Source organism: Tenrec ecaudatus, chromosome 15 (assembly GCF_050624435.1).
Source record: "Tenrec ecaudatus isolate mTenEca1 chromosome 15, mTenEca1.hap1, whole genome shotgun sequence".
Classification (NCBI taxonomy): Eukaryota; Metazoa; Chordata; class Mammalia; order Afrosoricida; family Tenrecidae; genus Tenrec; species Tenrec ecaudatus.
The window spans coordinates 79,758,122-79,781,587 of NC_134544.1; the positions used below are offsets into that span (position 1 = coordinate 79,758,122).

Genomic DNA, 23,466 nt, shown 5'->3' on the forward strand with positions numbered 1-23,466 from the left:
TTACAATAGAAGGAACACAATTAGTGAGCCAATTAAACTAAAGCTGACTCTTTGAGAAGATGAAGTCAAGTGAAAAATGGCCAGTTTTCCCGATCATGACAAGAGAAGGAGAACCGGAATCCGCCAGGTCAGAAACCAGAGGAGACACCGCTCTTCAGGTTTGCTGGACATGTTTTATGAAGAACTCCATGCCCACAGTTTTAAAATATCATTGGACTGGGGAAATTCCTTGGAAGGAAAGAAAACCAATAATGTTCCCACACAAGAAACAGGTAATGGAGTCGTCCACTATCATCATGTGTATTCACATCTTAAGGGGGAAGGAGAGAGGATGCATTGCAAGCTCTCATGCCACAAAGGTTGTTGTATATGTAATATAAAGTTTGTAAAATAAAAACTACTTTTTAAAATAATTGATAGTATGTAACAAAGAAATGCTTTATAAACAACCAGTTTGAGTGCTCTATTTTCCTTTGAGGGTGTTGTGTTTCTCTAAGTCTGAGGGAATGCTCTGGCCCATGGTCTCTACTCATCTGTTTCTAAATATCAGGGGACATGCAAATGCAGCTCTCTGCCTGCTGATAAACTGGCTACAGTTTATTCCACTTAAAACCTTTTATTGCTGTCAAATTTCAAAAATTATTATTTTTTTCTTTTTTTAATTTTAACAATTTATTAGAGGCTCATACAATTCTTATCACAGTTCATACATATACATACATCAGTTGTATGAAGCACATCTGTACAGTCTTTGCCCTAATCATTTTTTCTCCTCTTTTCTTTTTTTACATTTTATTAGGGACTCATACAACTCTTATCACCATCCATACATATACATACGTCAATTGTATAAAGCACATCCATACATTCCCTGCCCCAATTATTCTCAAGGCATTTGCTCTCCACTTAAGCCCCTTGCATCAGGTCCTCTTCAAAAATAATTTTATTAGGGGCTCATACAACTCTTTTCACAATCTTTACATACATCATTTGTGTCCAGCACAATCGTAAGTATGTTGCCATCATCATTCTCAAAACACCTGCTTTCTACTTGAGCCCTTGGTATCAGCTCCTCATTTTCCCCTCCCTCCCCGCTCCCCCTTCCCCTGAACCCTTAATAATTTATAAATAATTATTATTTTATCATATCTTACACCATCTGACATCTCCCTCACCCAGTTCTCCACTGTCTGTCCTCCAGGGAGGAGGTTATATGTAGAACTTGTCATCTGTTCCCCCTTTCTCCCTCACCCTCCCTCCACCCTCCTGATATCGCCACTCTTACCACTGATCCTGAGGGGTTCGTCTGTCCTGGATTCCCTGTATTTCCAGTTCTTACCTGTGCCAGTGTACATCTTCCGGTGCAGCCAGTTATATAAGGTAGAACTGGGATCATGATAGTGGCGGGGAGGAAGCATTTAAGAACTGGAGGAAGATTGTATGTTTCATCGTTGCTACACTGCACTGTGACTGGCTCGTCACCTCCCCACAGCCCTTCTGCAAGGGGATGTTCAATTTCCCCCAGATGGGCCCTGGGTCCCCACTCTGCACTCCCCCTCATTCACAATGCTATGATTTTTTTTTTTTTGTCTTTGATGCCTGATACCTGATCCCTTCGATGCCTTGTCATCTCACAGGCTGGTGTGCACATACGATGTGGGCTTTGTTGTTTCTCAGTTAGATGGCCCCTTGTTTATCTTCAAGCCTTTAATACCCCGGATACTAAATCATTTGATAGCCGGGCACCATCAACTTGGTTCACAACTTTTGCATATGCACCCACTTTGTCCTCAGCGATCGAGTCGGGACAGGCCAGTGTGCTTCTTCCATGTGCGTTTTGTTGTCTCTCAGATAGATGACTGTTTGTTTATCTTTAGGTCTTTAAGACTTCAGGTGCTATATCTTTTTGGAGTTGGGTACTATCAGCTTTCTTCACCACATTTACATGTGCACCAATTGTCTTCAGCGACTTCAGGTGCTATATCTTTTGGTAGCCGGGCACCATCAGCTTTCTTCACCACATTTGCTTGTGCACCCATTGTCATCAGCGATTGTGCCAGGAAGGTGAGCATCCCAGACTGCCGAATTGTTAGAACAAAGTGTTCTTTTGTTGAGGGAGTACTTGAGCAGGGGCCCACTGTACATCTGTTTCCTTAATAATAAACCTATAAATAAATCTACATAGATTTATTCCCCCCTTGTCATATATAAATATATTTGCATCTTTATATGCCTGAATTTAAATCTCTATGACTATCCTTTGCCTCCTAGTTCTTTCCTCTGTTTCTTTGTACTTTCCTCTTGTCCCACTGTCATGTTCTGCCTTCATTTGAGCTTTAGGAATTACTCTTCGTTACATTGCCCTTGATCCAGCCCTGACAGACCTCCCACACCCTCCTTGACACTCACTGATTTTGGATCCCTTGTTATTCCCTTGTCCCTGGGCTTGTTAACACCCTCTTCCTTTCCCCCGCTCCCCCTACCCCCATGTCCCTCCGGAACTGTCATCACGTTGTTCTCTCTTGTGGCTTGTTTATGCCACCTATCCTTCCAGGTAGACATGATATGTACTATCACAAGACTGAGTACCACGAAGCAACAACAAAAAGTAAAACAATAGTTACAACAACAACAACACACACGCATACACACATAAACATAGGACTAGTTCAGGGTCTGCTGGCTTTCCATCATGGGTGCTTTCCAGTCAAGTCTGATGGGGTGCCATGCCCTGGCACTGCCTCTATCCCTGGGGACTTCATTGCTCTGCATCCCCTGCTGCTCTGCTGCATGACCCCAGGGGCTGGCTTCGGCATGGTGGTCTGATGGTGGGCACAATTCCTGCTCTGTGTCTCTAGTGTTGTTCCCAATGGTGCTATGGGTCAATGAGGAACACTGTGTCCCATGGTTGGGCTGGCCGAGTGGTCATTTCTGTGCAGTGCTTTTTTGAGCAAGAACATTGTCCTCAGGGCTTGGTGAGCCAGAATGTGTGTCACTCTTCTTTTTTTCCTCCCTAAGCCCCCTCGTTGGCTCCTGTGTGCTCTGACCAGACCAGTCCCTCTTCCCCTCTTTTTGAGCTGTACCGTCAGTGCTATCCTCTGAAGTGAATTCTTCTTGGGGGGAGGGTGGTGCTGTACACTTAGTTGGTAATGGGGCTCCTCCCCCTCACCCCGCCAGGCCTCTCTATCAGTTCCCTGCTTCAAATCAGTGTGTTACATTTTGTCTTGGAGCTCCAGGTTGAAGTCTTGTCTCTCTTTCCCTGGGGAAACCCAATCAACACCCTCCCCCTGTGAGGGTTAGTGCCCTGTTCCCCCAGGAAATCTGTCTTATTTTAATTTCATGGTTATACCTCTGTTATCTCATAATTCAAAAGTTGTATTGTAAAAGTAGGAAACATTCTCACATGCAGAAAAAGCAACTGTTCCTATGCCAGGTGTCCCAAGCATCAAAGTTCTGATGAAGCTCAAGAGCAGAGTTTACATTAAGACTCAGGCAACTGAAGTCCCTAGAAAGGGATAATTGTGAAGTGTGCCCTCATGACTGAAGGTTGGTGGTTTGAACCCACTCAGTGATGCTTTAGGATGCAGGGCTCATGATCTGCTCCTTGCTGTTGTTAGGTACCATCGAAGTGCCTCGGGCCCATAGGGATTGTATGCACAATCAAACCAAACACTGCACGGTCCTGCCCCATCCTCACAATTATTTCCATGCCTGAGCCCATTAATGGAGCCACTGTGTCAATCAGTCTGTTAGAGAGCCTTCTTCTTTTTCACCACTCCTCAGCTTTATCGAACATGAGGTCCTTCTCCATGGCCTTGTCTCTCCTGAAAATATGTTCAAAATATATAAGACAAAGTCTTGCTTTCTTGCTTTGAAGGAGAACTCTGGATTTACGTCTTCCAATACAGATCGGTTTGTCCTTTAAGCAGTCCATGGTAATAATAATATTCTTCTCCAGCACCACAATTAAAATGCATTTATTGAAATATATGGGCCCATGTTATCAGCAGCAACAGAACTCAGCTTTAAATAAATATGACTGCTGAAGGGGTCTCTCGTGGCCTGTACTTAAAACATGAGGGTGCAACTATACTTCCCTCCCCTCCATATTGTAACGACATATTTCCATCTCTTTAATGGAGCCTGAACCATCACAGCTCACAGGAACACTAGTAGAAGAGCATCTAAAGAATTCACAAGTGAAGAACAGATCTGGGAATCTCACTAAATGTATTATTAAGGGTTCTCTAACCAAAACCAGGACACTTATGATTTTTTATGGATAGATACAGCAGGAAGGATTATAACAGCTAATTAGTCCACACCGCAGTACAGAGGGCTCAGTTCAGTTCACTTCCATGGAAGTTAATATGGAAGCAGACAGCTGAGTCTTGCCTCTGGCAATGCAGGTAGTCAGGCAACAGGCAGCAAACAGCAGGTGGGGTCACCAGCAGCTCAGGAGATTAGCGAAGAAGCTGTGGATGGGATATAGAACTCAAGCAATGCAAGAGACGGGATCTGACAGCCTCAAGCTCAAGCCATGTGTACACCAGCAGCATGGCAAAGCAGGTCTAGAAGGTACCTCAAGTTCTAGCAACAAGATCCATGGATTGCATTCCCACAAGTAGTGTAGCTCACAAGTTGAGGCAGAAAACTAGCTAAAGCTGTTGCACACTGATCCCCAGAGAGCAAGGGGGAGGGGGGCGCGAGGCTTGCTGAGCCTACTGTCAAATCAAGCGACCTTAAAATCCCATGTGTTCCTATTTACTAGGTTGGCACATTAAGCCTACCTGTCACCCCAGATCTGGTCCAACTCGTGCATCTGCAGCTGGGACAGGAGGCCTCAGGACAAGGGAGAATCCAGTGAACCATTGGGTAGGGTGAGGTATTTCCAGAACTTTGTGTCTGAATCCCTGAGCTACTTGCATTTGTGGGCTGCCACCAAGAAAAATAGTGACACAAACATGTTCCATGCTCTTGTGAATAAAGTCCAACAGTCCCATATATATTACACCAACTTATAAAGAGCATGAATATAAATAAATGTATTCTGAGGCTCCACCTGATAGAGTAAGTGGAGATGAGTGTCAGTGGCACCTTTGTAAGAATCGGCTCCTCTGGGAGTTGAATGTTGGCTGAACCCTCAGGAGAACACAATCCTCTACCTGTGTTTTCCATTCACCAAGCCCGGGGTCCTCTTCATCTAGGCCAAGCTTGATGCTAAATGAATTGCTCAAAGAGGTAGAAAAATCCAAGGGGCAGGAAGCTTTAGGAATAAGGTCCATGATGCCCAACTCCCAGGGATTTACAGCTTATAAAACATCCATCATTTCCATTTTTCCATAATGTCATGGTACATTGAACATATAGTCCAAAGTTTGAGGATCATTGAAATCTATCGATCATGCTGAATTTAAGAGGAGGCATGATTCAACGTCTGCTAAATATCGGAATGACCGAGTGAGTCACCAACAGGGAAAAAGATCACTTCCCGTAAAATAACTGTACTGCTGAAGAGATTTAAAACTTACTGTGGAGTACAAAGTATTCACATCACTCTAAAGCAATTTAATGATTTAGAAGGTTTCCATTAATAAGTTGTGGGGATAGTTGTTCAGCCCTGCTCATACTTTTTCTCTGCACACAGTTGGATATCTACAGCAACCTCTTGGACTTGAAGACTCTTTCCTCATAGGGAAGATGTGAAGAACATAAACTTTCCTCAGCACACAAATAATGACAACTTGAAGAAACAATTTTATTAACTTTTTCTTCAAATGGGTTACGTATAAATCATGTGTTTTTTCTGTCTTCCTGGGTTCTTTTAGTGGATTTTGGACATATAGAGGCAAATTAGGAAAGGCTGCATTAAGGGAAATTATTTGAGCAATTTGAGGCAGTAGAATTCCGTTCTGAACGATGTCAGATTACAATATTCATAAGGAATAAGACGACTGTGCAGAGATGAACTCTGCACCAGGAGGCAGAAGAAGCTATGGTGGGTATCTGCTCCTATGAAGATGCACATCCTTGGAAAACCAAAGGACATTTCAACTTGGCTCTACAGAGACACTGTGAATCAAAATAAACTCCACGGCAGTGTTTAATTTTAGGGGCTTACAAGGAGGCCAATTCTATTGAAAAATAAACTGAGCATTCCATGCCCAGGTTATGTGTCACTGAATCTTGAGATTGTGGCTGAGATCATGCGAAATAAATAAGTAAAATGCCTCTATGTCCCTACTCCCAGTGAAATATTGAGGATTTGGTTACTCCACTAAACTTCAGTCTGAAAAGACATACATTGAGACAAACAGAAATGACACAATGTATTAATTTCTCAGAGACTCTCCTGATTTAATTAATTGTGTAATTGCCTTCCTGAACCAGAGAAAGCTTTCTCTGACAACCAAAATTTACAAGAAACACCTGTGTTAACGGGGCTCTTGGTTGAAGTCATAATTGGACTTCTTGCTTCATCATTGAACAGTGTTTTAAGCAACTCCACTTGACTCACACACACCTATGGATCAAAGGGTCATAGGTCAATGCCATCCTGCTATTAGATATTACTGCCCTTGAAGGACCCAGACTCTTGGTCATAAACTGGATCCCAGAGAGTACCATATTTAAGGAATTGCACCGTGTCAATCCCTGAGATTAACTCTTCCCAAGCAAGTCATGCTTCCGGCATTCATTAATGAATGATACAGGAAGGGTCAAGAGAATGTGGAAAGAGTACCCAAATCTCTGTACCAAAAAGAACTAGTCTATATTCCACCATTTCAGGAGGTAGCATGTGAGCAAGAATCAATGGTGCTGAAGGAAGAAGTTGAAACTGCACTGCATGCATAGCCAAAACCAAGGCTCCTGGAGTTAGCCGAGCACCCAATCGAAATGCTTCAGAAGAAGCACTGAAAGCACTCACTCATCTATGCCAGGAAATGTGGAAGACAACTACTTGGCCAACAGCCTGGAAGAGATACATATTTATGCCTATTCCAAAGGAATGGGGTCCAGTAGACTGCTCAAACTATAGAACAATATGATTGCTATTGTATACAAGTAAAATTTTGCTTAAGATCAAAGAACACTAGTTTCAGCAGTACATTGACAGAGGACTGCCTGAAGTTCACGCTGGATTCTGAAGAGGATTTGACACAGGGAGACCATTGCTGATCCTAGATGCATCTTGGCTCAAAGCAGAGACTACCAGAAAGATATTTACTCATGTTTCATTCACGATGTCAAGGCATTTGACTGAGTGTACCATAGTAAACTGTGTTTATCTTGAGAAGAATGGTGTGTTAGTCTGGGTAGACTACAGAAACAAATCCATAGACTCATGTGTGTAAGAAAAAAGTTTTAAACAAAACAAAATAAAGAGGTTTATACAAAAGAGAAGTTGAATATTGAAGAAACATCCTAGCTCAGTCCAGATCAAGTTCATAAATCTGTGATATTAGCCCATATGGCCAATACCAATCTATAAGTCCTCTTCTGACTCATGAAACACATGCAATGATGCCAGATGTGGGAAGATCACAGATCAGTGGGTTGGAAGTTTTCTGGATCCAGTATAAGCATCTCAGTGCTGGCAGGGGTCTCTACATGGTTTTTCTGGCTCCAGAGGTCTGGTTGCATCAGGATAGGCCCATGTGGCTTCTCCAGCTCACAGGGTGTAGCACTATGTGTCTTCTCAGTAGAGAATCTCCAAAGGAGTGTGTAGTAAGAGAGAATCTCTCCCACCTCCAAGGAGGAAATTCAGGAATCCCCAGAATTCTTAGGAGAAAGAATACAGAGGCCTCATTAGCTATGACCTGATTGACAGACTAGACTCCACCCCTTCACTCTTAATCCTCTCAAGCTCCTTATTGACACCAGATTATGTAGCTACCACAAATGGGAATTCCAGAGCAATTCCTTGTGCTTATGAGGAATTTTCACATGGATCAAGAGGCAACTGTCCGAATAGAACACGGGAATGAATAGAACAAGGGATTTAAAACCTGTGTGGTTTAAAATCAGGAAAGAGGTGTCTTAGGGTTCTTTCCTTTCACCATACTTGTTCAACCTATATGATAAGCAAACCATCAGAGAAGCTGGCTTATATGAAGAAGTATGTGGTAACAACATTGGAGAAAGGTGTGGGGAGAGGTCAAACGCTTACAGACATTCTCCCCAGGGTAGTTAGGCAACCAGACTATATGGCAGGCCTCACTCCCTGCTACAGGGGACATAAACTATTCCTCCTTGAGGCTTGAGACCAAGCGTTCACACCCTACTGATAATGGTTCCCATGGAGATCTAGGGAATAGGTGAAAGTTAGGCTGCCATCCTGAACCTAGGATCTGCTCATCTTGTCACATGTATAACCCCAATCCCTCCCCTTCCTATTGCATGTATGTCCCTAGACCACCCCTCTCTCATTACTGTATTACCTATAGGACAGCCCCTTCCAGTGACATATGTCCTCACCTGTAATTAGGGGGCTTGCATGTCCCCAGAGAATATAAAAGGGGCCAGGGCTACCATTTAAACTCTCTCTCTCACTCACTCCACGTGGTCCATCAAGTGGGGCAGAGGTCAGCATGCTACCATGAAGCATGTCTGACTCCCATTTACTTCAATACTTCACTTCTATCTCTCATGCTCTCTATAACTTTACTATGATGTTTAATTATTATCACTGTACAATTGCGCCTACCGGACCCATAATGATGTGTTAGGGGCTGGCTTCCCCTGACAGAAAGGTTTATTACCAACCTTCAGTATGAAGCTGACAAACTTGCCTGATGAAAGTGAGGAGGGTTGAAGCACTTGCTGATGAAGAGCAAGAATTTCAGCCCTCAGTATGTATTACAAGTCGATGTAAGGAAGACCACAATGCTCACAACTGGAACAATAGGTAACATCATGATAAATGGAGAAAAGGTTAAAGTCTTATTTGGATTCACAATTAGTGCTCATGGAACAACAGTCAAGAAATCAAAACATGTATCGCTTTAGATAAATCTGCGGCACAAGGCCTTTTTAGAGTATTACAGAGAAGTGCTGTTCCTTTGAGGACTAAGGTGCTCCTGACCCAAGCCATTCCCCATTGCATCATATGCTTGTGAAACTTGGATATTGACTAAGGAAAACTAAGAATCAATGCATTTGAATTGTGGTGCTGAAGAGGAACACTGTAACTATCGTCGACTGCTAAAAGGACAAACAGATCTGTATTGGAAGACGTAAGACCAGAGCACTCCTTAGAAGTAAGGATGGCAGGACTTCATCCTACATACTTTGGAAATATTGTCAGGAGAGACCAGTCCCTGGAGAAGGCATTGTGTTTGATAAAGCTGAGGAGTGGCAAAAATAGGAAGCTTTATTTTGTTTTCCTTTAAAAAAACATCATTTTATTGGGGGCTCTTACAGCTCTTACAACATTCGATACATCAATTGTATCAAGCATATTTGTACATATGTTGCCATCATCTTTTCCAAGACCTCTTCTACTTGAGTCCTTGGTATAATTTTCTCTTTTTTTCCCTCCCTTCTCCATCCTCCCTTCCTCATGAATCATTTATCAATCATTTTTGTTATTATTTTGTATCGTACAATGTCCTTTGTGTCTCTTCACCCACATTTCTGTTATTCGTCCCCTTAGGAGGGGGTGCTATATATCCAACCTTGTGATGAGTTCCCCCTTTTCCCGCCGTCCCGGGCCATCCCCCTACTCTCATGATGTAGCTACTCCCACTACTGTTCCTGAGGGGTTTATCTGTCCTTAATTCCATGTGCCCAGAGCTCTTATCTGTACCAACGTGTGTTCTCTGGTCTAGTCAGATTTGTAAGGTAGAACTGGGTCATGGTAGTCCAGGGGGAGGAAGCATTAAGGAACTAGAGGAATGCTGTGTGATTCATCTGTGATATACTACACCTGGAACCATTCCTTCCTTATAACCCTTCTGTGGGGAGATATGCAATTGATATCCAATTGTCTACAGATGGGCTTTGGGTCTCCACTCCAACCCCTCTTGTTTGCATCGATATAGTTGTTTGTTTTAATCTTTTGATACCTGATACCTGTTCTCATTGACATCTCGTGATCACACAGGGTAGTGTGCTTCTTCCATGTAGGCTTATTTGCTTCCCTGCTAGATGGCTGTTTGTTTGACTTTAAGCTTTTAAGACCCCAAATGTTGTATCTTTTGATAGCTGGGCACCATTCACTATCTCCACCACATTTGCTTATACACCCATTTTGTCTTCAGCAATCGTGTTGGGAAGGTGAGTATCAGAGTACCAGGTTATCAGAACAAAGTGTTCTTGTGTTAAGGGAGGCCTTGAGTAGAGACCCAAAGTCTGTCTGATATCTTAATATTTAACATATAAATGCATGTACATTGGTCTCTATCCCTTTCATTAAACATTAATATATTTACATATATACATGCCTATAGTGATACTTCTGTAAATAGCTTTTGCGTCCAATTTCTTTCCTCTACTTCCTCTCACCTTCCTCCTATCCCACAATCATGCTCACCCACCATTTGACTCTTGGTAATTCCTCTCGGATACATTGCACTTGCCAGGCATTATACACCCTCCTGTTCCCTGATCTGTGAGTTTGTTGGCTCCCCATTCCCCCTCTCCACCACTTCCTCTGCCCTGTCCCCCAACACAGCTCCCACTGCTGGTTACATTGTTTTCTCTTTGGGATTGTTCATCCTGCTTATTTTATATAGAGACATAGGGCAAAAGAAAAGCAAAAATAAACAAAGCAAAACGAATACTTACCTGGCAGGGGAGATACCATGATCACGAAGGTGGTTTTCCCAGGGCGAGGTTTACTCATCCATTGCATTCCGGATGTGCTGACCTCTGCGATTTCCCCAAATGTGGGAAAATAGACTGCATCATTTGTGGTAGTGGGGGACTGCAGATCAGGTCTGATGAGGTGCCAAGCCCTGTCCCCCAAGTCAGAAGTCTATTTTCAGGATTCCTTGGGGACTTGGTTACTTTGCTGCCCTGTTGCACTTCCTTTGATTTCACCCCGCGGTGTCTGGGGCAAACTGGGCACACTTTCTGCACAGTGTCTCCAGTGCTGTCCCCAGTAGCACTAGGGTTCAGCGAAGGAATCCCATGTCTCCTGGTGGGGCCAGCCACACGGTCCTCTGTGTGGATTGGCTGCTCCAAGCAGGGATGTCGTCCCCAGGGTTTGGTGGGCCATGATGAGATTCTCACTCTCACTCTCACTCTTGCTTGCTCTCTCCCTCATAGTTTGGGTCTGGACCTCATCGTGTGGGTCTGGACAGATCAGCAAAGAGCAAGGTTCTTGAGAAGATTGATTGACACAATGGCTCCATCAGTGGGCTCAACCCTGGCAATAATTATGACGACGGCACGGGACCGGGCAGTGTTTGGTTCAATTGTACATTGGCTATGGGCCGGAAGCAATTCGATGACACTTAACAACACAGAGCAGATCATGAATCCTGTGTCCTAAGACATCACTGGGTGGGTTTAAACCACCAACCTTTCAGACATGTGTGTACACTTCATCATTTGCATCATGTAGAAACCTCAGTGGCCCTGAGTCTGATTATAAAATCTATCCTTGAGCTTTGTCAAAACTCTGGTGCTGGGGGCACCTGTCCGGGTCTTTTTCCCTCCATAAGGCACAGGCGCTTTTACTGCAGGTGAGAATATTTCCTACTTTTACAATACCACTTTTGAATTTGGAAACACCAGGGAAGACTACAAAACCAGTAAATAAAAATGGAGAGATTATCTAGGAAACAGTGAGACAGAGCAGAATCCCCAAACTGAAACCATCTACAACTGGTCCTTGGCCTGATCCTGCGCTCTTTGGGTCCTGAGCGCCCCCTGGAGTCCAGTCTCTTCCCTGCAGAGGAGGTTTGTGTCTGGGCTCTCACTGACTTCCCACATTGTGTCTCTTACATTAATGCATGATCATTTCCTCGACATTCATGCTCTTTCTAATCATCTGCAGAAAGAGAGTGTTCTTAGAGTTGTCTCTGGAGATGGTGAATTGACGCTTTGCTCAGTCTGTGTATAATGTAGTCCCACCAGAATAACTAATGTATACAACCCACTGCAGGCCCTTCACTGGAGCCTGATGGGATCAATGCATTTCACAACTATTGAAGGTGAATCCAGACGCTGCACAGGAGAGTCTCCGAGGCACCCCACCACCACCACGACTTTCTCAGATCGCCCCCAGATGGTGCTCACACTGGACACCTACAAACACAGAAACACCACGATTAGAGGACACATACACAAACAAATGTACTCGATATTAAACACACACACAGCAAGGGTCTACAATGATTACCATGTAAAATGGACAAAGATTGGTGCAAAAGTAGTTTTGTGTATTTGTATTATTAATAGTTATGATATGTATTGATTGAATTTTATATCCTGGATGGCTGTATTGGACTGAACAAAAAATGAAAGCACAACAGAACTGTGGGATTCAACCGAAGAGAACCTTGTGGGCTATTTGTAGCAACAACCACCTGTATAGTGTCGAAATCAAACTGACGTTAATGACCTCATTTTGCATGTAATGGAATTAGAGAAAGATGAGTGTGCCACCGCCCAGGTTTACAGGGGAAGGGGTAGGGGTGCCAGGAAATAATTAATATAAGATCTCAAGTAAATGAAATAGAATGAACACCATCAGTAAGTCAATTAAACAAAAACTGACTCTTTGAGAAGATGACCTCGAGTGATAAATATCCAGTTTTCATGATCATGACAGAAGAAAGAGGATGCAATTCTACATGCTTTCTGAACAACCTCATGCCCACAGCTGTATATATCACAAAAATGGAGGGATTTCTTGGATGGCAAGAAAACCAATAATGTTCCTATGCAAGAAACAAACGATGGCGCCGGTCACCATCATCATGGGTATCTACATCTTAAGAGGGACGAGAGGCTTTTTGCTGGATCTAACTTGGCAACCTTTGCTTCTTTGGACTTAAGCCAATGGCCTGCCATCTGACCTGCCCATTTTGGACTCATTTTCCTGTCTAGTCACAAACCTGACCTGCCAACCTGCCATTCACCCTTCTCCGCAGCCTGTGGTGTTCCTGCCCATCCTGGGTTCGTTAGCCCCTGAAGTGTAACTTCATGTAATTTAGTGGCAGTGTAATTTAGAGTCAGAAAGGGGAACTATGATTTTGGTTTGTGATCATTAAGACTCCTTTAACCTGTGAACACATTTTTTAGAGTACTGACTGCATAGCAGAGTGGGTGAGTTTGATCATAAGCATTAGATAGATATTTTATTTATTTGTTTAAAAGATAATTTGACTGGGGGGCTCTTACAGCTCTTATAACATTCCATATATCAATTGCATCAAGCATATTTGTACATATGTTGCCATCATCATTTCCAAAACATTTTCTTCTTGAACTCTTGGTATTAGCTCTTCTTTTTCCCCTCCCTCTCCCACCATCCCATCCTCTTGAATTCTTGATCAATTATATATTGCTTTTATTATTTTATATCTTACACTGTCTCTTGTCTCCCTTCACCAACATTTCTGTTATGTATCTCCTTCGGGGGTTGGGGAGAGCTATACAGCCAACCTTGTGATGGGTTCTTCCTTTCTCTCCCTCCCTCCTCCCCAACCATTCCCCTCTCCTCATATTGCTACTCCCATTACTGTTCCTAAGGGGTTTATCTGTCCTGAATTCCCTGTGTCAAGAGCTCTTATCTGTACCAATGTGTGTTCTCCAGTTTAGCTAGATTTGTTAGGTAGAACTGGGGTCATAAAAATTTAAAAAAAAAAAAAAGAGGGACGAGAGAGGATTCATTGTGAGCTCTCACACCACAAAGGTTGGTGTGTGTAATGTAAAGCTTATAGAGTGAAAACTACTTACAAACTCATATATAACAATAAAGTACATGTCTCAGAGCTCTGTTTTCCCTTGAGAGTGCTTGTGCTTCTCTGAGTCTGAGGGAGAACTCTTGCCCATATTCTCTACTCATCTGCTTCTAAATATCAGAGGACATGAAAATGCAGCTCTCTGCCACTGATAAACCAGTCAGAGCCCCTGATGTGGGAGATCTCAGAGGACAGTCCCAGTCTCTGGGGTCTCTGGTGTTACCATTTCTGCCCAGAAGCTAGTCCACAAGACTCATAATGAATTTTACACCAAACGTGGCATTCATTCTGGCCATTTTACATGGTAATTGTTGTACACCCTGCTGCTGTGTGTATAATTGTGAGTGCATTTGTTTGTATGTGTGCCATCTAATCACGGTGCCTCTGTGTTTGCAGGTGTCCAATGTGAGGTGAAGCTAGTGGAGTCCGGGGGTGACCCAAGAAAGCCTGGGGGGTGGTCTTCATGAAGTATTCAGTGATTTCTTCATGAAAGCGAGAATCGAGCAGGGCCATGTTTTAAGAACTAACTATTCTTGGATTGGGGCAAGAACTAAGTAGGAGCCCCAAATCCATATGCTAGCCCAGGGGTCCTCAAACGTTTTAAACAGAGGGCCAGTTCAAGTTCCCTCAGACCCGTTGGAGAGCTGGACTATAGTTTTTTTTTAAAAAAACCCAACTATGAACAAATTCCTATGCACACTGCACATATCTTATTTTGAAGTAAAACAAATGGGGCAAAAACACCCGGTGGGCTGGATAAATGTCCTGGGCGGGCTGCATGTGGCCCACGGGCCGTAGTTTGAGGATGTCTGTCAGCTAGCCCCTGGGTTTAATAACTCTGATTTACTTTTGCGGTCATGTTATGATAAAACCAAAACCCCAAACAAACAATAACAACAAAAACACACAAAGAGCAGAAAGAAACAAAAAAGCAAAGAAACAAAAGAGAAAATCATTGTCAATCTTCCTCTAGGGTATAAGGCAATTGCACTGATAAAATCAGCAATTTATTCAATGACAGATGTTTTCCCCCAATCTATGGGCTCTCATTTTGCTCTCCTGATAAAATCATTTTTTAAAATTAAAAAATAATTTTTGTTATTGTATTTGCAATACATAATTTTGTTGACTACTGACAAAAATGTTACAAACTTTTAATCCTCATTGTATACATTAATGAAATGAATTTCAGAGCAGTTAAGTATCTTGCATGTGCTTACATAACTTATAAATAGCGTGTATGAGATTGAAAACTAATGCATTCTGATTCTAAAAATTATTCTCCTAACTTCCAAGTCTACATAACTAAGCTGTCAAGGCACTTCTGGCGAAGTTTCCTTATTTATTTATTTTTTATAAATTATTTTATTGTTCTTACAGCCCTTCTAACTGTAAGAACAGTTGATGTATGGAATGTCAGAAGAGTTCTTACAGCTCTTCTAACATTCCATACATCAATTGTATCAAGCATATTTGTGCATATGTTGCCATGGTTTCCAAAACATTTTCTACTAAAGCTCTTCTTATAAAACCCTCTTTTTCCCCCTCTCTCCCTCTTTGATCAAATATATATATCTCCTTTGATCAATTATATATATATATCCTTTGATCAAGTATATATATATATATATATATATATATATATATATATATATATATATATATATATATATATATATATACATACAATTTTTTTAGTAAGCCTTGCAAGTGCATGGCCTCAAAAAATTAGTTTATGACTCAGAATTGTTCCTCTCCATGGAAATCTTTAGTAAAAGGCAAAAATTTATACGATCTGAAGAGAAACCAGAGTATGCTCAATTATATTTTGTTATTGTTAATTTGTATCTTACACTGTCCGTTGTCTCCCTTCACCCACATTTCTGTTATCATCCCCTTTGGAGGTGGGGCGGCTATATATCCAGCCATATGATAGGTCCCCCGTTTTTTACCCTTCCCCCTACCTGATCATCCACCTAGCCTCATTACATCACTACTCTCATTATTGTTCCTGAGGGGTTTATCTTTCCTGAAGTCCATGTGTCGAGCGCTCTTAGCTGTACCAATATGTATTCTCTGGTCTATCCAGATTTGTAAGGTAGAACTGGGTTACGGCCTTGCGGGTAGGGAGCGAGTATTCAAGAACTAGATGAATGATGTGTGATTTGTCGGTGCTATACTGCACCTGGGTTGAATCATCCCTTCCTTATACTACTTCTGAGGGTGTGGGTGGTATCCAATTATCTACAGATGGGATTTGGGTTCCACTCCAACCCCCCTCTCTCAAATCAATATAATTGTTTGTTTTGGATCTTTTGAGACCTGATGGCTGATCCCATCAACACCTCATGATCACACAGCCTGGTGTGTTTCTTCCATGTGGGCTCATTTGCTTCCCTGCTAGATGACTGCTTGTTTGACTTGAAGCCTTTAAGACTACAGACGTTATATGTTTTGATAGCTGGGTACCATCCGCTCTCTTCACCACATTTGCTTATGCACCCATTTTGTCTTCAGCAATTGTGTCGGGAAGGTGAGTATCAAAGAGAGCCAGGTAATCAGAACAAAGTGTTCTTGGGTTAAGGGAGGCCGTGAGCGAGGCCCAAATTCCATCTGCTATCTTACACCTTTTCATATAAATATATGTTCATTGGTGTCTATCCCTTTCATTATAAATTAATATATTTACATATCTATAGACCCATAGCTATACCTCTATAAATAGCTTTTGACTCCTATTTCTTCCCTCTATTTCCTTTCACCTTCCTTCTATCCCACTATCATACTCACCTTCCATTTGGCTCTCAGTATTTCCTCTTGGATACATTGCTCTTCATAAAACCCTACTCGGGATTATACACCCTCCTCACCATCAATTTTAGATCTCTTGTTTTTCCCTTTGTCTATGAGTTTGTTGGCTCCCCACTCTCTCTCCCCGCCCCATCTTCTTCCATGTCCCCCCTGAACTGCCGGTCCTGTAGTTTCTCTTTGGGATTGCTCATCCTGCCTATCTTATATAGACAGACAGAGGGTGGAAGAAAAACCAAAACATAATAAAACAAAAACAAAGCAACAACAAAAAATAATAGATAGTTCCAGGTCTGTCTGCTGACCCTAATGTATTTTTTCCGATCAAGTCTGAAGAGGTGACAAGCCCTGTACCCCAGGCCAGAAGTCTATTTTCAGGATTCTTTAATGACTTGGTTACTTTGTTCCCCTTACTGTCCAGGTACACTCCCTTTGCCTCTCACCCCACTGTGCATGGGGCATATCAGGTACACTTTCCTGCACAATGTCTCCAGTGCTGTCCCCTGTACTGTTATTTGTCAGTGATAAAATGTCTTGTCTTGTGGTGGGGCAGGCCCTACGGTGCTCTCTATGCTCTGAGCATGATGTCGTCCCTGGGGCTTGATGTGTCATGATGAAGTTCTTTCTCTCTCTCTCCCCCTTAGTTCGGTCCTGTGTGGTCTGGACAGAGCCACCTCTCTCCCCAGGCTATATCTTCAGTGTTGTCCTCTGTATTGCCTTCTGGGGAGACGGTCAACATAGATCGACTTGGGTTGTTCTTACAGCTCTTATAACAATCCATACATCAATTGTATCAAGCATATTTGTACATACATTGCCATCATTATTTACTAAACATTTACTTTTTATGGACACCTTAATATCACTTCCTCTTTTTTCTCTCCCTCCCCCAACACCCGCGTGACTCTTTGATAAATTATGTATTATTATTTTCTTATCTTACACCGACCATGTCTCACTTCCCACAGTTTCTGTTGTTTGTCCTAGAGGGGGTATGTGTGGTTTATGTGTCAATCATTGTAATCAGTTCCCTCTTCTTCCCCTCCTCTTCCCACCCTCCCACCACCCTCCTGGTATCGCTACTCCCATTCCTTTTCTTGGATTCCGTGTTCATGGGCTCTCATCTCTTATATGTACCTGTGCACATGCTCTGGTCTAGCCCGCAGTGAAAGGAAGGACTGGAGTCATGATAGTGGGGAAAGAGGAAGCATCAAGGAACCAGAGGGATATTGTGTGTTTCATTGGTGCTATTTTGAGCTGTGGTTGACTCATCCCTTTCCTTGTGACCCTTCTGAATAGATGTCCTATTGTCTACAGATGGATTTTGCGTCTCTGCTCTGACCAACCTGGCATTCTGTGATGCTCACACTCCCAGCACAATTGCTGAACACAAAATGGGCACATAAGCAAGGGTGGTGAAGAAATCGGATAGTGCCAGGCTATCAGAAGATATAGCATCTGGGGTCCTAATGACTTGAAGTTAAACAAGCAGCACTCTAGCAGAGAAGCAACTAACCCACATGGAAGAACACCATCTGTGCTATCATGAGGTGTCCACAGGATCAGTTGACAGGCAATAGAAAACCCCAAACAAATAAAAAAACCTATTGTTGAGAATGAGGGGTCACGTTTATGATATCATTTAAAATACCATGGCTTGGGTCAGGTACACCATATTCCTCAAGGTAATATTTTTATTATTAAAATTTTAAAGATATATTTTGCAGCAGATTCACCAAACGCAATATGTCATTAAGTTCGGTTTGAGTTGATTTAGTTTAGTCTAGTCTAATTTGATTTAGTTTAATTTAGGACCCAATTGCAGTAAAATCCTGAAGAACTTCATTTTTTACTATTTTAAGTGGGTAAATACATAGAACACTTAAAATGCTTATGTAGGAGATGTTTGTTTCATTTTCCTCATTAACTTTGTTCATTAAATCATTTATTATAGTGGTATCAATTCAGGGATATTAATTGTATCCTTTACATTTAAAAAATTATTTTATTGGGGCTCATATAACTCATCGCAATCCATACATACATCAATTGTGTAAAACACACTTATACATTCGTTGCCTTCATCATTCTCAAAATTTGCCTCTGCTTCGGTTCCTGGAAGCCGATTTTCCTTTTTATCCCAACCCCTTTCCTCCCCACTCACCCCTCCTGTATCCTTTATATTTTTATACAATTCTAAGTTATATATTTTATTGTTCATAGTTGTCCAGATTTTTGATGTATTGAGAACATTTTCATTTCATATTAGGCATTTCCAGTTATGTCTTTTACAATGACACTCTGCAATTTTTCAATGATGTATAATGATTTCATAACTTGGGGACACATACCCATGGTAATGACCTTTATAAAACAGAAAACATTGCTGTGTGCACTTTATTTTGCTTTTAGATTTACAGTCGTTGATCACCTGAAAGTTACTTATGTTAGTATGCTGCCCTGTACCACCCTCAGAGTTGTTCTATTCATTTCAATAGGAACATTTTTAATAGAGTTTTGCTTTCCATCTTGAAATGCCCTAATTATTTTGTAATGTATACAATTATATTAACTCTGTTGTAAAGTTTTATCTTATATTTGAAATAAAAATGTCATATTTCCAACCTGGCAATAACAAGTAGAAGAATTTAACTGCTGTTAACTTACATACATCACCTATTGAGCACCAATTCTCAAGAGTCTTGGCAAAGAGTGCATTGGGAGGAATGGTTGAGGAGTTGAAGCAGGCCTGAACTCAGTCTTACAGATATCAGCATTTTGGGATGCTAGTTTAGCGGTTGATTTTCCTTCTTCCCTCTTTTCATAGATTCCCTGGTTGAGTAGTGGTTATGCATTGGGCTGCTAGCTGCAAGTTCAGCAGTACAAAACCACCAGCTATTCCATGAAGACAGATGAGGATTTCTAGTCCTTTAGAGAGTTACAGTATCTGAAACACTCAAGGACAGTTCTTCCCTGTCCTATAGGGTCACTTTCACTTGGCATCTATGCAATGTCACTGAGTTGAGTTTGGTATATTTCAACTTATGGATAAAAACACTTTATAATTACTGTGCATAGTTTATGTAGCTTTATTTTTAAATGATTTGAGGAGAATGGCAGCTTGATTATATTATAAATTTATATTCGCTGTTGTGAAAAAGCTGCCAGATTGTTCTAATGTGACGGTAACATTTGGTAGTTTCTGGCACTCTACATCCTCACCAGTCTTTCATGGTATCAGTCTGTCTTTTGAAGCAGAAGCACAATAGTAAACTTGCGTTACTAATTTATTGACCATTTAACTTGCAATTCTTAATGATAGTTGATGGACCACGACATTCCACATGCTTGCTTGCTAACTTTGAAGACATCAGATCAGATCTCCCCATTTCATCAATTTTGTAATTCGGATTTTAGCTAATTATGTAGTGTCTTTCTTTGAAAATCATTCAGAATGTGGCACTCCTCAACAGCTCATCATCTTCTATTCCTGGATGACATTCACGGAGTATAGAGCCCAGCCACTTTAGTAAACTATTTAATCACTGATGCTCAAGAGGGTCTTCTATTTAAATATAAAAACAAAATCATTTAAATGAAATATTCCCGATATGGTTGCACACTCAGGATAAAATATAGGCCCCATGTGCTGAAGCGAGATCTTTGCTTTAACCCTGGCATAACTCCCATCTTGCAGCCTTAGGCAGCATGAGAGAGTATATGTGGGAGTATATATGAGTACAGTCTCAGAAGCTGATGTCTTACCCAGCAATAAAGATTGGCAAGGAGGCACTGCATTGGCCAGCATTAGACCTTCTCTTTGATGCCAAAGTTTTCATCCCAAAGTCATGAAATAACCAAGTAGTTGTCATTTTAAGCTGCAAAGAACTATGCCTGATTTCTCTACAACAGTAGAAAACTGGATAATTTTGATAGCCCTTTCATTGGGCCCCTATTTTTCTACAATTTCCAAGTTCCAAAAATTGGAAAGTTCTGTGGGTATATTGATTAAATTACTGACCATGATTTGGAGCAGTGGGAAAAAACAAAAACAACATATGGATTATAGAGCCCAAGCAACGCTTCTTCAATGTGGAAGGAAACTGCCAGCATATACGGGTACTTTGTAGTACATGTGATAAAAACGTCATTTACAAAGGGTTACTGTGGGAGTTATATAATCATTTGTCAATTTGATGATTAAGAATGTAGGGGTGGAGTCTAGCCTGTCAATCAGATCATAGCCAATGCGGCTTCTGTGTGGGCATGGCCTTCTCATGAGAATTCTGGGAAATCCAGTATTTCATCCTTGGAGGCAGGAAAGACTCTTTCTCACTACTTCACAGCTTGGGAGACACCGCAGCTGAGAGGACAAATTGACCCATCCCGTGCAGCCCTGGGTGCTGGGGAAGCCATTCTGAGACCCCTGCCAGAGCTGTTTCCAATGACACTGGATGCAAAGACTTGCTACCCACTGGCCTGTGATCTTCTAAATTCGGCATCATTGCATGTGTTTCGTGAGTATGAAGAGGACTTTATAGATTGCTGTTGGACATATAGGCTAATATCAGACTTATGGACTTGATCTGGGCTGGGCTGGGCCATTTTCTCAATGTTCAATTGCTCTTGTATATAAATCTACTTCTTATACACACAGAGATGAAAGTGACCTGGACTGAAAAAAAGAAAAGAAAGAAAGTGACCTGGACTAATGAGCAGAGATGCACGTAGTCAGAATCTTAAATTGTTCAGACACCCACCAACACCAGATGCCATGAGATGGCAGGCAGTCTGCTGCAGTGACTGGGGTCAAGTGATTACATTCCAGCCTACATGAGAGAAAATACTCAATTCCGTGATCTCCAACTGACAACTGGGAAACTGTCCTGTGCTTGAATCTCGGGATATTGACTAAACCTCTGGGTTTTTGTTTTTGTTTTTTACCAAATCATTACTTATTCCCCTCAGCAGAATCTGCTCAAGAGAAGCCATGTGAGTTCCACTCTTTAATTGTATTTCAACCTTTAAAAAATTAGAATACATTAGAGATTATACAGTGGTTAGAAGTAAGGAGGAAAATGGATGAGGTCAACCCTCGGTCTGGAACTTTTTGCAGACATTGATATGAGGGATAAAAACGAAGTGGAAATCTGAATGGGAAATAAACTTTAAAATAGCACGTTCAAAGATAGTGCCACTGCTTGCACTGTCAAAAGTATGGATAATTTTCCAAAATGGATGAATCTGTAAGCTTGGTTAATTAATTCAAGGTGAGATCTCTGAGCAGTTATTCAGTGGCCATGCATAACTCGAGAGACTGAGCAGGAATGTTCAGGCTTCAGAAGCACCCATTTCACCTGGGGAAAGGCCACTTCAGTGTCCATGACAAGCCCTAAATGTGGAGGTAACATTCTACCCTTGGTCTGGGAAAGCCAGCACATCTTCAGGCAGTGCTGTAGCTCCTCTGGAAAAGCAGAGTTGTGGTCAAAGACGCTGTTGCTCTGTGTTCTTCTGTGCCTGGTGACAGTTCCCCAAGGTGAGGGTCTCAGATAGCAAAGCTGGTTTATGGGGCCTGTGGTGAGTGCATGTGACTGACAGGAACTTCTCTCTTTATTTCTAGGTGTACTGTCCCAGGTGCTGCTTCAGGAGGCTTTTCCAGGTCTGGTCAAGCACAGTCTATTGTTCTCCCTTACCTGTATGGTCTCTGGTTACTCCATCACCAGTAGCTACTGCTGGAGCTGGCCCCTGGGGAAGGGTCTGCAGTGGTGGGGCCACATATGCTATGGTGGTGATACATAGTATCACTCATCCTTCTGAAGTCCACTCTCTAATCACCAAAGACAATTACAAGAACCAGTTCTCCCTTTAGCTGAGTTCCCTGACTATACATGACACAGTCCTGTGTTATGTGCAAGGTACACATTGTGGGGACTCAATGTGAGCCCAGACACAAACCTCCCCTGAAAGGGAGGCAAAGAGCAGCAGGAGGCACTAAAGACCCAAAACATCACAGGTCCCCGCCCTAGAAAGGCACAGAGGAGCAATCAGGAGGATTTCCTGTTGGAGTCTGCATGTTCTCTAACTGGCTCTCAGCATCTCCAGCGACAGATTTCACTTTTCATTTCTTCCCTACATTTTCTAATCATCACTGCTAACTTGAAAGGAGGAACTAGTAAACTAGTAAACTCTGCTTGCAGTAGAAATATATACATGACTCTGACCCTTCATTATTTTCCTAAATGACCCATTTTTTTTGACAAGCAGATTATCATGATCATTCTCATCCTACCTGTCACGTAAAAACTGTTGACAATGAATGGAAACACAGGCACATAGACACTCATGAGTGCAATGCATGGTTTAAAATTCCTTGAGCTCCAAGGATATAGAGTATTTATATTCCAAATGTGTTGTGAAGGCACTATTTGTTTTTTTAGCATTAATTTTGGACTGGTATGTTAGATTAGGTGTTTTTCTTTTCTTAAAAATCATTTTATTGGGGGGCTTGTACAACTCTTATCACAATCCATACATCCATCTATTGTCTCAAGCACATTTTTATATTTGTTGCCATCATTTTCAAAATATTTTCTTTCTACCTGAGCCCTGGGTAGCAGCTTCTCATTTTCCTCCTCTCATTCCCCCACCCCACTCCATCATGAACCCTTAATAATTTATAAATTATTATTACTTTGTCATGTCTTCTCTGACTGATGTATCCCTTTACTCACTTTTCTCTTGT

The 23,466-nt window shown here is 41.8% G+C and overlaps 1 non-coding gene and 1 pseudogene across 1 annotated transcript; one reads left to right on the forward strand and one right to left on the reverse strand.

The window, feature by feature from the left end:
• The first annotated feature begins 10,780 nt into the window (after positions 1–10,780).
• On the forward strand, positions 10,781–10,968 carry LOC142428215 (U1 spliceosomal RNA; annotated as a pseudogene).
• A 4,648-nt stretch (positions 10,969–15,616) lies between these two features.
• On the reverse strand, positions 15,617–15,731 carry LOC142428301 (U5 spliceosomal RNA). Its single transcript, XR_012780225.1, has one exon. It is a non-coding gene; the product is annotated as a U5 spliceosomal RNA (small nuclear RNA).
• Positions 15,732–23,466: the final 7,735 nt, after the last annotated feature.